The sequence below is a fragment of the Lepisosteus platostomus genome, chromosome 13 (genome assembly GCF_059453375.1).
Source record: "Lepisosteus platostomus isolate fLepPlt1 chromosome 13, fLepPlt1.hap1, whole genome shotgun sequence".
Lineage (NCBI taxonomy): Eukaryota > Metazoa > Chordata > Actinopteri > Semionotiformes > Lepisosteidae > Lepisosteus > Lepisosteus platostomus.
Window position 1 is genome coordinate 6,928,687 of NC_142623.1, and position 15,578 is coordinate 6,944,264.

Consider the following 15,578-nt stretch of genomic DNA (forward strand, 5'->3'; position numbering starts at 1 on the left):
ACATTACCTGTGTAATCAGTCAAAATTCATTTTGCTACATGGGCAAACTGGGCTCACAAACATTATTTCTTCACAATAAATTTATTTTTTTAAAACACTGTGTAAAACGATTAATCTTAAAGTTGTCAACCATGGTGTAAATCAGCATAAGAAAAAGAAAACAGATGAAAATGTACACAGGTATTTTGACATTTTGAATCCTGCACCAAGTGTGCAACATGTACATATTTGTGGGACAGTGCTATGGAAACTGAGAGAAAGAAACATTGTGTGTGTGTCAAAAATAGCTAGAAAGAAAATATCAATTCATTTTAGTAAGTGCTGTTCAAGTGGCTGGAGTCTAAATTTAATAAAAGAGCACTTTCATCTACTCCAGCTAGTATAATCACCAGTGGTAGGAATATGTTGAAAGTCTGTTAGTTGCAATTCTATTTTAAATCCCTTTTTTACCATTATTTGTGCAGTCATACTGGAAGAGCTTTGAGGAAAACTGGGAATTATTTTAAAAAAGGTAGAAAAGTGGAATTGTTTGAGTTGGCAAAGAACATCAATGTAATAAGCATTCATGTGCAATTGATTACCAAATTGCATAAAACTATCTCTTTTATTTATAACTGGAGAATGTTATCATTTTAATGTAGAAATATTCTGTGTTCAGTATGGTGATGAAATATTTGCTTCCAATGCTCATCATCACATGATTTACTGTACTGAATATGTGGTCAAATGCAATCAAAATATCTAGTGTAAAGCACATACCTGTATAGCTTAGGTTGCATGGTGCTTTTATTTCCAGCCAGCTGCTTTAAAAGATTATATATCAGCCCTACACCTGAAAAAAAAAACCACATAATGGTAAAATTGAATTCCCAGACTCCTGCAGTTTACCTTTGGTTGGGATCAAATGAAATTAAAAAAGTGACACTGTTCAAAGAACTGCTTTGAGGTGCTATAAACCCTGATTAAATTCAGGCTACCATTAAGTTCTAAACTTCTAAAAACAGAGTATTACACTACATACATCGACTCCTCAGCTGCCGCAGCTCCTGCTGTTACCAGTGCCACTGGTTATTAAAGTTTTAAAGTGCTGACAACTGGTAAGATACGCAATGCTATTGACAATGACACATTAACACAGTCGGAAATGTGTGCTAAAACTGTCTAATAAGGGAAATCCCAATTAAAAATGGTGTCGAGCCACTGTTATTCTCGCCTTCCTTACTAATGAGCTATTTACTAATCACAGTCCTCAAGCTTGCTTTCCATGTTTCCGTGTTTTTCTTTCCATTTTCCTGGTTCATGTCCAATATTTTTCTTTGTAACGCTGGGAATCTGAGTGGAGATGGAGTAGCTCAGAGCCTATGCAGAAAGTTTTATTTAATTATTCCAGCTGTTTTTTTTTCTTCCAAGTGATGTTTAATTACAACTTGTCAAGTGCTCTTTGTATTTTTACTTAATATGACGTGTAATAAGAATAGGGTTTTGTGGCCACAAAATACTTAAGTTGGGAAGCCACCCTGAGAAAAACTGTATGTAACTTATTGTAAACAGTGTTCTCGTTCAAAGAATTAAGACTTTCATCAAATTTTGAGACAGATACTAAAGGCTTTACATTATAAAACACCATCAACTATGATTTTGTTTCTGAAATGACAGAGAGAAGAAAGTCTGTAGCTGTCTTTGAGTATTTATTCCTTGTTTCTTTCTCATTAATTATTGCTAGACCAGAATCTGGACTTTCTATTCCCTTTGGTAGTTTTTCTGTGTTTTCTATCAAGATAAAATCACCAGTCCTTTTAATGCAATTGAAATTTAACAAACAAATAGTTTCAATAATCTCTTCTGAAATCTTTTGTTTAGCTTGGTCTGAGAAATTCCATTAGCCTTTGAATTTTATTTAGTCTAATTCAATGGCATACTTTGTGCTGTGTATTTGGTCTCTCATCTTGGTGGTGATAATATTGAGCAGGGATCAGCTTGTGCTGTATTATTTTGAGGGCAGAGTCACACTAAAGAGCCACTAATTCACTAACTCAAGCACAGAAAGACAACAGTTTTCATGTCACTGCACACTGCAGAAGGTTTCTTTTCACAAGCAATACACAATACACAGTATTGACAGTATCTGTATGTGTACATCTGTAAAGGTTGTTGCTATGTCCCCCAAAATGTAACTTATTTTTAGGTGGTTGTTTGCACCAACCTTCTTCTCATTTTCACAGTTATAGCAAAGCTAGAGAGAAACAATACTGGACAAAGAATTCAGGCTAACCTCTTCTGAGTCTATAGATGTCATTCTTACTTTACTAGATGTCTCTGAGAGAAGAAATATTGCAGAAGTATGTCTGAGAGTCTCTCTCACTCAGGCCTGTGTATACAATGACTTAAAAGAGAAGAGCTTTTATTCATCCCAGTGTAAGGAGACAGAAGCCTGTTTATTCTGTGTAGCTGTGAAAAATGTGTGTGAACAAGAGCACATTTGCATTGAAGTATACTTATGCTGGAGACTTGGAGATCAATGGTGTGTGGTATTTTTGCACCAAGTTGCTCTCTTACAGCCTACTTCGGGGAGTACTTCCACCTTTGATGGCATTATTGCTTCTCCTCAACCTATTGTGGTATAATGTAATACACATCATATTTGGCAATTATGGTGATATTGTTTGACGATGTGATTAATATATATATCTCACTGCTATGGGAAAATGGTACATTCAGCTTCAGCTCACTCTTGCACTGTCATGGCTTCAGTTATCTTAGACAGGATTTAAGACTGAGAGCTAAATCTAGATTCACAGCTAGCCCCTGCTAAGTAAAAAAAAATCCGAACCCATTTCACTTTGTGCTCACAGATGTGTGATTATTTCTCACTTTTAAATTTGTTCTTGTTTTTTAGATTTCCCTAATTAAGAACTCATTTTTCAGTAGTAGTGGTTTGCTAACCAGCTATTTTGACCTCTTCACATTCACAATGGAGTCCAATTAAAATCTAAATCAAGGATGAGACTGGTGAGCCATGGAATATGACTATCACTTCATAAGCCATCACTCTGTTTGCCAGTGATATGTCAGCAAAAGTGAGATTTATGTTGTTGCAATGTATCATGTTTTATTATGATTATTGCACAATATCACTGTATGGTTTGAATGTTTGGAAAGCTTTCTTCATACATTTCTCACATTAATTTGTGAGAAACTATGCATTTTACATTGGGGTTGCATCACCTGATTAAAGGCCTCTTTAAACTCTGGAACAAAGTTGTCTTTGTTTTAGAATGTCTATGTATAAACCCCATTAGGAGCCACTAGTTGTGTCCTCACACCTTGATCAACCCCAGTACCCACATGGGGACAATGATGGACAGCAGACTGGCTTCTCTAGCCAGCCCACCTATTGATCCAACTCATCTCTTGATTAGAAGCCAATGTCTCTGTTTCTGGAGCAGGCAGGGTCCTGGTTGACTCCAGTGGTGCTGAGCCAACTGTGTGCCCCCCTCTGGGGAACCCCCATTACAGTCTGGCAGTAACATCTGTTCAGGAAGTCTGGGTCTCTGAGCTCGGCTCTCGCTCTGATTGAGCTCCTTTGTCAGTTGAGCCACTTGGGAGACTCACACACAAAGCTCGAGATAGAACAGAGAAAATACACAAGTTATGCTAAAGATTGTTTTCTTCATATTTGGAAATACAGGGTAATGCGTAAATTAACACTTTAAAAGCGATTCTTTGGTAGTAACCCATGAGGCTGAATTCCAGTATATCACATTGAATTAATTAATCATTGCTTGTATTCTGAAATACATTGCCTGTTTAGTGTGCTATGTATGGAAAGAGAGCCCTATGCGATTTTAGGTAAATCTATTTATCTTATAATGACTTAAAGGGCAATGGAAAACAACACTTTGGAAATAATCTCACATTGTTTTTAACTCTAATTCTGTGTAAGAACTTGAGACTTTATGAAATGTCAGATGATATAATATTTCTTATGAAAATGTATCGAACATCTCACTCCGTCTTCATTGAATGAATATGCAAATTAAACACAGGTGCTTAAAAGATGAAAAACTGCTGTAAAATCACTTCTTTCTTTCAGAATCTATTTTCTGAGCCCCTTTTTAAGTTAAACTTGCTCACTTCATGACAGATGGCTGTGAAAGAGTGTGAGATTAAGATAATTAAAATGATAAATCTAATCCTCAGAATGTGATTAATATCTGTTAATTATTTCTCCTGGTTTTCTAAATTAGAAAACTAGCATTGACTGGCATAGGGTTTAATTAACAAGTGCTGTGATGAATTAGGTGATGTCTTACTGTAAAACCCGAACTACTGTAGAAAAAATTGCCTTTAGGGGCATTTTGTTACAGAAGCACGGTTCACAAGAAAATTATTTTAAACCTTGTAAAGCAGCTATATTTTTCTAAAAAAAAAATCAAATCAAGATCCTTATACTGTAGCTGCTGTTAAATGAGTAATAAGGCATTAATAAGTTATGTTTCAGTCCTCCACTTTTCAAATGAGTTTGCAGAGCTCTAGGGAAGAAATGTATTTTGATATTGTCAGTTTTCTAAATCATCAACATATATCTTAGTCAGAGGTTTTGCTGTGGAGGTGGAGCCCTCCTTTCAATGGGACCCTGTATCCTGCTGTAGAACTGACTTCGAAGCATTTTAAAACTAATCCAACCTATGTTTTCAAAATATCCTACAAGATTGTAATTATCCCTGTTACACATCCAGTCTGTGCATGTCACTAAGCAATGAATGGGAGTGGGGTCTGGGCAGTTAAACCAATAAATATAAATGCTCCAAGCTTGATTAAAACCGGTTAATGACTTTTCCAAAGTTTTATCTTGCTTTGTTTCTGCAAGTTGTTTTGCACATGGCAGGATGTACAAGGCTTGTGCTTATTTAACCAGTGAGATTAAGTATTTTGCCTGACAAATGTTTCTGCTGCTCAGTCTCAGCTTTAAACCACCTGTACAGTGCCTTCAGCCATAAATGGCCTTTTAATTAGCACTGACACACATTAGATTCAATGACTTGAAGATAAAAGGCTGTTTTATTACTCTTTAATGGATAAGTACAACAGTACAACTATTTTTGTAGATGTGGAATGTTTCTGTTTTTAATTGGCTGTAGATTTTATCTGATTTTTTTTTTAATTTCAGGGAAGGGTGCACTAAACAGATAAGATTAAGCTGTTGCTGGGCCTTATGTGGTACTTGTGAGGAAAACCACAATCCCGAAACATCATTAATTCACAAGAAAGATTGTTTGACTAATCTGTAAGGTTGCTTTTAAAGCATTGCACAACCAGTATTTGACAATCTGTTGTATATCTGTGACCAAAGACTCCTGAAGCAGAGTTTAGCTTTAAGTGCTAGCATCAGCAAAAAATAATGAAAAGTAATAAAACTGATGCATTTCCCTGATATTAAAAGATATCATGAACACACAAACTCAGCGCTACAGAAATGAAGATGTTGTGGGATAAACACAGGGTGCAGCATCTTCATATATCAGAAACTGGTGATGTAGGACAATGATTAAACCCAATTTATTTTCCTCCAGTCTAGACGCCCACTTTTGTCCGCTTTTCTAAATTGATACATTAACATTATACAGAGTATTGACACATAAATAAAAAAACCCTCAATTTATCTTTTTTAACATATTATTTTTATGTTTAGTTAAACAATAGACTTCAAGCTTAGTCAGCATCATTAGGTTGTATTATTCTTAAGATTCTTTAATTCTGTCCCACTTGAAAGAGGCTCTTTCCTTTGGGGCTTCCTGTTTGTTTTAAATGAAATCTATGAAGCAGGAGAACTAGAAAACCTTACATAATGGCTTCTTTGGCCAGAATAGCCTTTTACTCATCTTGTTTCTTATCAGTTAATTATTTCTTGAGCTATTAGTATATGTGACATCTTTTGTGTTACTCACAACACAGTTCAAACTATCATATTTTTTCAAACTTAATAAATTACACCAAGTGATCACTTAATCTGATGGAGACAAAATAACTACAGTACATTTTTTTTGTTTACTTGCATTTAAAACATGCTGTGAGAACTATGGAGATCTGACATTTCATGGAACAATGCAAAGTACTTTATCCAGCATGTTTGCAAATGACATTTTTATCTTTCAGTAGGTTCTTGATAAATACTAAAGAAATACAAATGATTTTATAATGTGCTGTCAAATAAAACATCAAGGTCGAAGAAATCAACTACAGAGTAATTGATAATGTATTGCTACAAAAGCTATAAGCAATAAAATAATAGCACCACTATTAAAATTTGCACAAGCAATGAACAACAATGTTTTTTTGTGAAAAATTGATAGTTGGGGTTATTAAGATAATGAAATAAGCACAGACATGACACTATGGCACTAGGCCATGACAGTGAGAGAACCAAACACTTTCGTGTAATTAGTTTTTTTATTGTATTGCACGTAGCCACAGAATCCACTAGGTGAACTCTCCCAATTGAAAAGAAGTAAGAAATATCCACCATCACTGAAGATGCACCCACAGAAGGACAATTTAGAGATTCCAACTAACTTTGGCAGCATGCCTGTAGATTGTAGGTGGGAGGAAATTTTAGTACCTGGGGAAAACTTTGATCACTGGGTGAACATGAAACTCTACACAAGAGATGCTTTAATCCTGAATGAACATCAGGATCCAGGAGCTCTGAGGTAGCAGTGCTAAACACCACCACCAGGCTTTTAAAACCCAGCATTCACAATTGAATGATGTTGCAAGGCTCTGGAATACAAGATGAGGAGGCTCCACTGGCCTGGGTCTGGACAGTTAAAGTATACTGTGTGGTGCAGTGAGGTGATGTGTCCTTCCTTCCTCATGTTAATACCATCATCTCCATGGTGCTTCCTCTAGGTCAGCAGCCAGGACTGGCACAGAAGACCGCTCTTCACAGAAACTGGGCTCACTGCTTTCGTTTCTGACACGACAAACTGGAGTATACAGTATCTCTTCTCACAGACTTTCTTCTTCTAAAGCCTGTAGAAAAGTGTACATCATAAGTGAAAAGGAATATAAAGGAACTCTCATTTAAAAAAAGAACACTCTTGTTGTTGTCTTGGAAGCCCCAACAATGAAAAAGCTAAAGGGGGTTTCTAACGTGTTGTAAAGGATATATTTAATGAGCTCTTCAGCTGGTGAATGAAATACTTTGTGAACTATAATGTTAGTATTATACAATTACTAAAATAAGCATAAGTGGTGTTTTTTATGCTTTTTATTCTGTAAAGAACAAACAAAGTTAAACCATTGCATTATGTGTTTCTGTGTTTGGCTATCCTGAGTACCATGTTAACCTTCAAGTCCTTATGATGTAAACTTACAGTGCAACAAAAAATTACCGATTGCTTAGGGCCAATACAAATGTCTTAATCTTGTCTGTATTGGCCTTGGGACTTTGCTGGTGTTCCTTTTCCTGTGCAGTAATAAAAGGAATAGAACAAAGTGTTTTGGAGTGTGCAGTTGCTTCTATATCTGATCCTGAAAGCTTTAACACCATTCCGTTCTTCAAGAACGAGGAGCTGAGTATTGTGGCTTCTGTTATAGATCGCAGTGTGATGCAGAGAGAGAACTGACTGTGTATCGGGCTTTTGCTCTGATATTGGACTGTCCTCTTGCTTAGTGTGCACCTGTCAGAACTCTGTGGGAGCCTCTCAAGCACATATGGAGTACTGAAGCCTGATGCTGGAAAAATGTCTCCCATTTCCATGTGTTCGGCCTGTATTATTAAGCATATTTCAGTGTGTCAGTTCTGTTATCATTTCGTGTCTGAGTAGAAGAAAGATGAATTTTGAAAAAGGACCTATCATCATCCTCACTTTCAATAACTGCTTATCCAGATCAGGGTCAGGGAGGCCCAGATCCTATCTCAGGAAGCACTGTGCACAAGGCAGGATACACCCTGGACAGGACACCAGTCCATCACGGGGCACACTCAGACACACACGCTCACACCAGGGCCAATTTTCCCAGAAGCCTATTAATTTGTAGAGCATAGAAAATCCATGCAGATAGCAAGTCAGGAAATGAAACCAGAGCCCCAGTGCTGCAAGATAGCAATGCTAACCACTGTGCCACTGTGCTTCCCAATAAAGGACCTACAGTAGATGAGTAGATGTTTTTTATTGTGTTAAAACATATACTGTACAGCTGAATCAAGAAAATAAACAAAGGGAGTCCATCAGCATATTTGTGCTGCTGTTGAAGGTCAGAAGGTCTTTCAGGTTTGAGCTGACATGCATTTTGCTTTGGGTGCTTTAAAGCTACCAATGTTGAGGTTTTCAGTGTTTATTTTGATAATAATCCAGATAATCTTAGAAGTAGCTGAAATATTGGCTATTTATTATCATCCTCATTATTATAAGTCATTTGGAAAAAGCCTCTAATGCCTTATTGTTTTAGGCCCCTATAGCCAATTTCCACCTGGAATTTTCTCCCCTTACATATTGTGTTATATCTCTGCCTCAGAACATAGCAGAAGCCTGGTTCAGGTCTTGTATTGAAGGGAACCACCCTGGCTTTGAGTGTGAACAGTCACATTTCTTTTGTTTCTTAACGTGTCCACTCAGCAGACAAACATATTAAAAACCCCACAAAAACGAAAGCAGGTGAAAACATTTTTTTGGTCTTCAGAGGTTAGATTTTTTTCATTTTTAGTTGTCCACTGGCTCAAAATACTGGTAGGCCTTGTCCTAGGTGTTTACTAGCTTGGATAAAAAATTGGACAAATCGATCAATTTGAAAAAAAAATCTACATAATTCTTTGTGAAGACTGGACCTGGAATTAAATTCCTCCCCCAAAATTTATAACAATTATTGAAAGTCAATAGAAATGTGTAAAAGCTATTGCAATTGCTATAATAAGTCTTTAGACACTGCTAAAGAGCCTTTTTTCTGCAGTAAGGCATTGAAAAATAAACCCTAGATCGGCCTTTAGGTGTGAAAAAATGACCACTGATAAGAATCTGATTGATTACCACCTGCTGTATCAATAATTAACAGATGGATTACAGCTAGAATGGAGCCAGGGGCTCCCAGTGGAAGACCCACCCCTTAAGGGCTGAAAATACAATGAATGACAACATTTTCCACCAATCAGACCAGCTTTTTTGAGGCAGTCAGTTTCACTATTCAGTTCTAATAGCCGCAAACTATCTGTTAGTTAAAAGGTTAGCGTTTTGTGGATATGGTTCTGGTCTTACGCATGCCTCGAACAAGGTAATAACAGGATTTTTAAAATATATTTGCTGGCTTTTGTTTTTTTCGTTCATGTTTGGCTGGGTTATTAATTACGTCTCAACGCACTTCGGAAGTTTGCTGAAGTACGTCATCAGATAAAAAGTAGTATTGTGATCGATTACCTTGATGTATTTCGGTTCTGAAAACGGTTTTGTGTAGCTCCGGTTGTCTTTTTTTGATCGATATAATCTTTTCTGTAAATATTTTTGGGTTTTGTTGGTGACATACTGTGAAATGTGATGGATGTTTTAAGTAAACGTTAATTCCCGCGGGCGGTTCCGGGGGACAGGTAGAAAATCTCGAACTGTACCATAGCATTTTCTGAGAAAAAGGAGGAGGGTATTCAAAGAGGTTATATAAACTATGCAACTTCCCAATTACAGATTTTGAAAATTGACTTGTTAGGTAGCTGCTTTTTATCTGTAAACCTGTAGGTATACAATTATACAATAACATTTGCAACGTTTTGTGGAAACTGTAACTTCATATAGTTTGATAATTGTATTAAAAAGTATTCTGGTTCTTAATCCTGTTAATTTTTACTTTCTGCGTGGACCAATCTATTTTTTTTTTATCTGAACAGCTTCAGGCCAAATGCTATAGCTGTGAATGTCTATAGATCGATTCCTAGAAACATCCACAGTAGCAACTTCTTTCTTTGAAAGGGTGTTTTGTTAAAGTACAAATCAGTGCCTTGACTTGGGTAAACTGTCCATAGAAACTTGTATGGTAGTGGATGGAGTATTTCCTTCGTGTTTAAACACAGCCTTTTTAGGTTATGACTCGGAAGGAGCGGCATTGTTTTTGCATGGAAATAATAAATAGCTTTATGAATATTGAGCAAAAGGAAATTAAAGGTTGATAGCAATTTATTGTACAGGAATAACTATGGCTTGCCATTAAGGTTGTTGAAAATTAACCTGGATCCATTTCACTTCAACTCATTACATTTCTTCTCCCCTGATCTCTTAAATTGCCACATTCCCACTTGAATCGGCTTTTTCTTCTTTACCCACGGAAAACCCACATCTTTCTCAGCGGTGTTGCTTTTTATTCTGCTCTCCTCTTGTCTGCCACTCTTTTTAGATGTGCAGCATCTCTACCAGCTTCTTACATTTTAATGAGCACTGCTTCCTGACTGTTACATTTTGGCCTAAGAAACCATTTCTTGAAATTAGACAGAAACTAAGAAACAAAAACTATAAGGATCTCTCAGTATCAAGGTGCGAGGTTGGACATGCTCTGTGTTACCAGCCCTCTTCACACTTGACCTGTGGGTTGTGAAATGGCCTTCTGACTGCATTTAAAACGTGTGAAGCTGAATCGTCTTCTTGAGAATGAAAAAACACCAGGCAGCAAATATAGCTCTTGTGTTCTGATTACTGTTTTGGTTTGGTTTTAATTTAACCCTTTAGCTGCTCGTGTAGAATTACTTCCACTCATTCTGTACTTGATATGAAGCTTGAGATGCTCTATGGAATTGGTGACCTAGAGGTGGTAGTATTTACCATGGAATTATATAAGAGTTGCACAGAAACTACAGCAAACCAGCGGATGCTTATGTTGGTCCACTTTCCAGCCTTTCTCAGGGGACTGGGGCTCAAGGATAAAGTCTGGCTGAATCCAGGCTAATGCTTGGTCGGATACCCAACATACTGTATGTGTCAGCCTAGGATCTGATCTGTTTCCAAAAGGATTGGACATGAAGTTGGAAAACACGCTGTATCTGTCCAGGCGTAACTAATAAATGCCTTAGAGCACAAAAACACAGCCTCCAGGAGAGAATAAGCCACTATGGCAGGAGTCAATGACTTGTAGTCCCTTTATCCTGAATTTGGTCACTACAGATTGAGGATGGCAGCATCGTAACAACTATTTGCCCGTTCTTTTCAAGAGAAAATAACAGTTGGATTCTTGTTTGGTTCAGCATGATGCTCCTGCACCTCTGAACTCCACATCTAAACACTATGAAACTGCTGCCTACAGCCTGTTTTGTACTTTTCATGCTGTTAAAGTTCTGTAGCAAACAAAAGTGGTGGAATCTGAACTGTGTAATTGATCTTGCACAAAATAATGGATGTTTAATCTTCTCTTTATTTCTGAGCATTTCATTTAAAAACCTGCAAATCACACAGATGCAAAATAATTAAAAAATGGATTGAAGAGACTTCCACTGAATCACTGCTCATAGGAAGAAGATAACACTGCGGTGGCTATGAGCTTATGTTTTAAAGATTTCAGGTGTCTGTGCTTTCCTTCTGGTTGTTTGAATGTTGATCAGCTGTTACAAATGACTGCCAACTTGTTAGATTTCTCCCCTGCTTTCTCTGACTCAGCTGTGCTCCATTACCTTCTGTTTAGAAGGACTTAAATATTGCATACAAATGCTGCACTCTACTGTACTCAGCAATTTTCCACCAGGAGTTTTGCTCTTAACAAGGAACTTCCAGTTAAGATCGTTTGGGTTGCTTTTTTATATTTTGAAGGCATAGGAGAATGCAAGTAAGCAGCTGTTAAATGAATTACCACCAGTTTATTTACTGGACCTTGCGTTGTTTACATTTTGATAATATTGTAATTGTATGACTATGAAAATCTCTTCTAATAACATTATAGTGCAGAAACTGTATATGTTTTAGAAGGAAGATAAAATGTTGTCCAGCCTAGCAACATGCCTGTAGAGAAGCACAGTGCAACCTTAGAAATAAGTGTTTTTAATACTAATTAACACTGAAGCAAATTGAAGCACAAGGTTTCTTATTGGGAGCTTGAGACTATTTTTATTATTTTACCACTGACTTTGGCCATCCCTGCTCTTCATTTGACAAAATAACATTTTCTCCCTGCTCAGTTTGTGTATAATAGTACAAACATGTTGCAGGTAACAGTGCCAATGCTGAAATTTCAGGTTAACATGAAGGGCCAGCTTGCAAATAATAGAGAGATTCCACTTGTCTCAGCATGTCAAGACTTCTTCTCTCTCTTCCCAGCAGCATCTCAGTTTACAATTTCATGATATTAAGTCAAGAAAAAAGTTGCTTGAATAAAGCAGAGGAATTGTGTGGACAGAAGTGTTCAGACATCACTGGAGGCCAATTCATATCTTCAGAAGATGTGCTCCTAGTTTGCAAGCTACTCATCTGTCTGCATAAAAACTGGTACATCTCTGGTGAGTCTTGACACCTAGAAGAGCGGCCATTGCGAACTCTCTGTTCAAAATGGCCACAGCGAAGTCGCAGTGTGTGCAGCAATCCTAGATGCAGATGCCAGATTAGTTTCAGTGACAATCGGAGTGCATCTGCCTGTAGATGCCGTCATTCCAGAAAGGACTCTGTGCTCCCTGTGAAATATTGTGGGGGTCTGTTATGTTATGTGGCTGTTTCGTTTGCATGGATCCAGGAGCCCCATACAAAGTCAGTGGGAATCAAAAACTCCCAACATGAACAGGGGCATTTTGGTATGTAGTAAGTGTAATCTCCTTCAGAGGATTTACAAAACACTAAATATTACAAAATATTCACACTTTACAAAAGGGGTGTGAATAAATATGACCATGTTTATTTATGAAAATGTTACTTTTCTTTGTGTAATGCTGAAGACTATAACATGGCTGGGACTTTTTTAAACGTTTAAAGTAATATTATCCAATTAAATATAATATTTCTTATTATATTTGATGAAAACTGTTCCCATTTCATTAGTGCTATGATTAAATTGGGGGGGGGCACTGTATCTTGCTGACCACAGTATTGTAACCAAAGCCTTAACAATGCACTGTACAGTTTTAAGAGAACGTTCCTTCATTTAAATTCTACGCTTTAAAACTATGTTTTCTTATACATATAATATATGTAATGTAACTATATATTCTCTTTGCCTTTTTCTTGATTCCCCAAATTTCCATGTTTCTAGAAAGTGAAAATGTCATCATAAACACCAAATTTAGCTTTTTATATTTTATATTTATAGTTATGTTTTTGCTGCCTGCATGTCACACACTGCAGTCTTGAATTCTGTCTCGCTCATTTTGGATTTTGCTTTGTGGCTTCTGTAGTGCTCATGTGTTTTTAACTCAAATTTTGGTGTCCTATTGTTTCACAGATGATAAGTTTTCTATTTTAACCACAATATAAATCATTGAAAGATATCAGGAAAATCAATTAATTAAATTACAGATCCTTGTAGGACCCTGCAAGTTACTTCACTCCAGTTTGAGCATTCACCATTTTAAACCTATGTGGGAAAAAGTGCCCTGGAATTCCACCTGTGTCCTCTGGTTGGTTTCACTGTTGTCTTGGATGAACTCCTTTGGCTTGACTAGTGCCTTAGAGGATGTTAAATACCTGAAACCGATTTTGTTTGTATTATGAGAGACTGTTCTGTTATTCTGTAAGCTGTTATAAATTTAAAGTTCAAGGGAAGGGCTTATCTAAAATTAGTGACTGCCAAGAGTTTGTTCTCTGACTGCTTTTGCTTTGGCTTCCTCAAAGTTCATACTGGAGCCATTGGAAACACTTGGATTGAAACCATTCTTAAGCTTTGGTTCTGCTGATTCAAATGGATGTTCTTGTGAAAATGGGTCTTCTTAATACGAAAGGATGGTGAAAATGGTGGTGACATCTGTAGGCCTTCCCTAAATGAATCTTAACACAACCTCCTTTTCCCTGGCCAGGATAACTCATTCAGATCTGGTGCAACGTATTAGCGAACTGTCATTCTTGTCAATAGACATCATTAGTCTGCCTAAAGGGTTTTCCCAGTGCAGAAGTTACAGATCAGTGATTCCTCTATGCACCAGCAGTAAAACATTTTTAACAGACATATGGCAGGTATAAACGGCCTAGCAGGATCAGTAAATAGGAGGATCAGTTTATACATCTCTGTCACTTTAGTGTCTGTTCAGGTTGGAGTGAAACCCACTCTTTCCCAAGATTGATAAAATTGATCACAAGCATTACTGTACATCACTCTAGTATGAATTAACTGAAACCAAGTGACAGACTGTGCTTGTGACATTGCTGAGATTTCAGTGAGTTTTTATTCTAGGTAAAATGATTTCAAACTATATAAAAAATGCAATTGTAAAAGATAACCCATGTCTAAGACATTTAGAACTTGAATTTTCAAACAAAATATGGTTGGTACTACTAATTATTTGCATTTCTATAGATATTTTCATGGCAAAAAATCCCAAACCTGTTGATGGGAAGTTACTTGATGGTGCTTCTTGCACTACAGTATCCTGTCACTGTAGTGGGCATTGCTTTAGAAATTATTTCTAAACCAATATATATATATATAATATATAATATAAAGTTCCACCTGCCGATCCACCAGCACTGCTTACAGCAGCTATTGAGTTTTCCTCTATTCCTCTATTACTAAAGAGGCCAAAAAATCAGGCCAGGCTAGAAGATGGTAGAAGGAAGACTGTGAGACTAAGTTAGCAATAAGTAATAGTAATAATACCTATTCAATACTCGTTGAGAGCCTTAATGCTCTGCTAGTTAGTGGTTTATTAAGACTTGCAAAAGGGTCTGTAAAAATGGCCTGGGTTAAAACTGTTCCTCTTCCTTAGTTAACATAAAATAGTTTGAGCTTTGACAGCCCAAGTGATGCAGCATATTAGTAAGAGAGTCCGAGACCACTCTTTATATTTTTTTTTTACAGTGTTGCAGTATGTCTTGCAGTTGCATTTGGTTTAAGGAAAGTTCATGTTTCTGAGCAGTGCAGTTTGCCATAATGACTCGGAGCTTAGTCTGAAGGCTAGCAGAAGCTTGTCGCAATGATGAGTAGTTGGCGACAGCAGGCTGCTCTTATAAATGAGAAGATTTGACTCGGTAAATAGTGATCTCTCTCGATGGACAGGTAAATTACACTTCATAAAATTGTTACATTTCATGTTCCATACTGTAGCTCATCTACTGTATAATATATGTACTTCATTCCTTGCATGAGGTTAATTATGACTTCTGCCTACACTGATATCTTGACTGACTGTCATCACTCAGTAAGGCAGAGCTTTTATTACTTAAAGAGGTTGTGCATCACTAATGTATAGTCATTAGAATGGATAAATGCGGTTTTCCCAGCAGTGCAAACTCATTACATCATTCCATATTTGGTTCAGGCTTCTCATTGTATTATTGCAATTACAGCAGCCACTGAGCACCTCCAATGTCTGATTCAGATGCTTGCTGTCATTTGTTATTTAGGGTAAAATTGAGTCTATCAATCATGATCATTACAACATCATGATTCTGCTTTTGTATTTGAGCAAAAAGATC

General features: G+C 36.9%; 1 protein-coding gene across 3 annotated transcripts in view; it reads left to right on the forward strand.

Moving 5' to 3' along the window:
- Positions 1–9,154: 9,154 nt before the first annotated feature.
- The window catches only part of LOC148649756 (regulator of G protein signaling 20-like), a 151,297-nt gene continuing 144,873 nt past the window's right edge, over positions 9,155–15,578 (forward strand). For all 3 annotated transcript variants that reach the window (XM_088602872.1, XM_088602871.1, XM_088602873.1), the window contains exon 1: positions 9,155–9,270. The gene's annotated coding sequence lies outside the window, so the exon portion shown is untranslated. The remainder of the gene's footprint in view (positions 9,271–15,578) is intronic.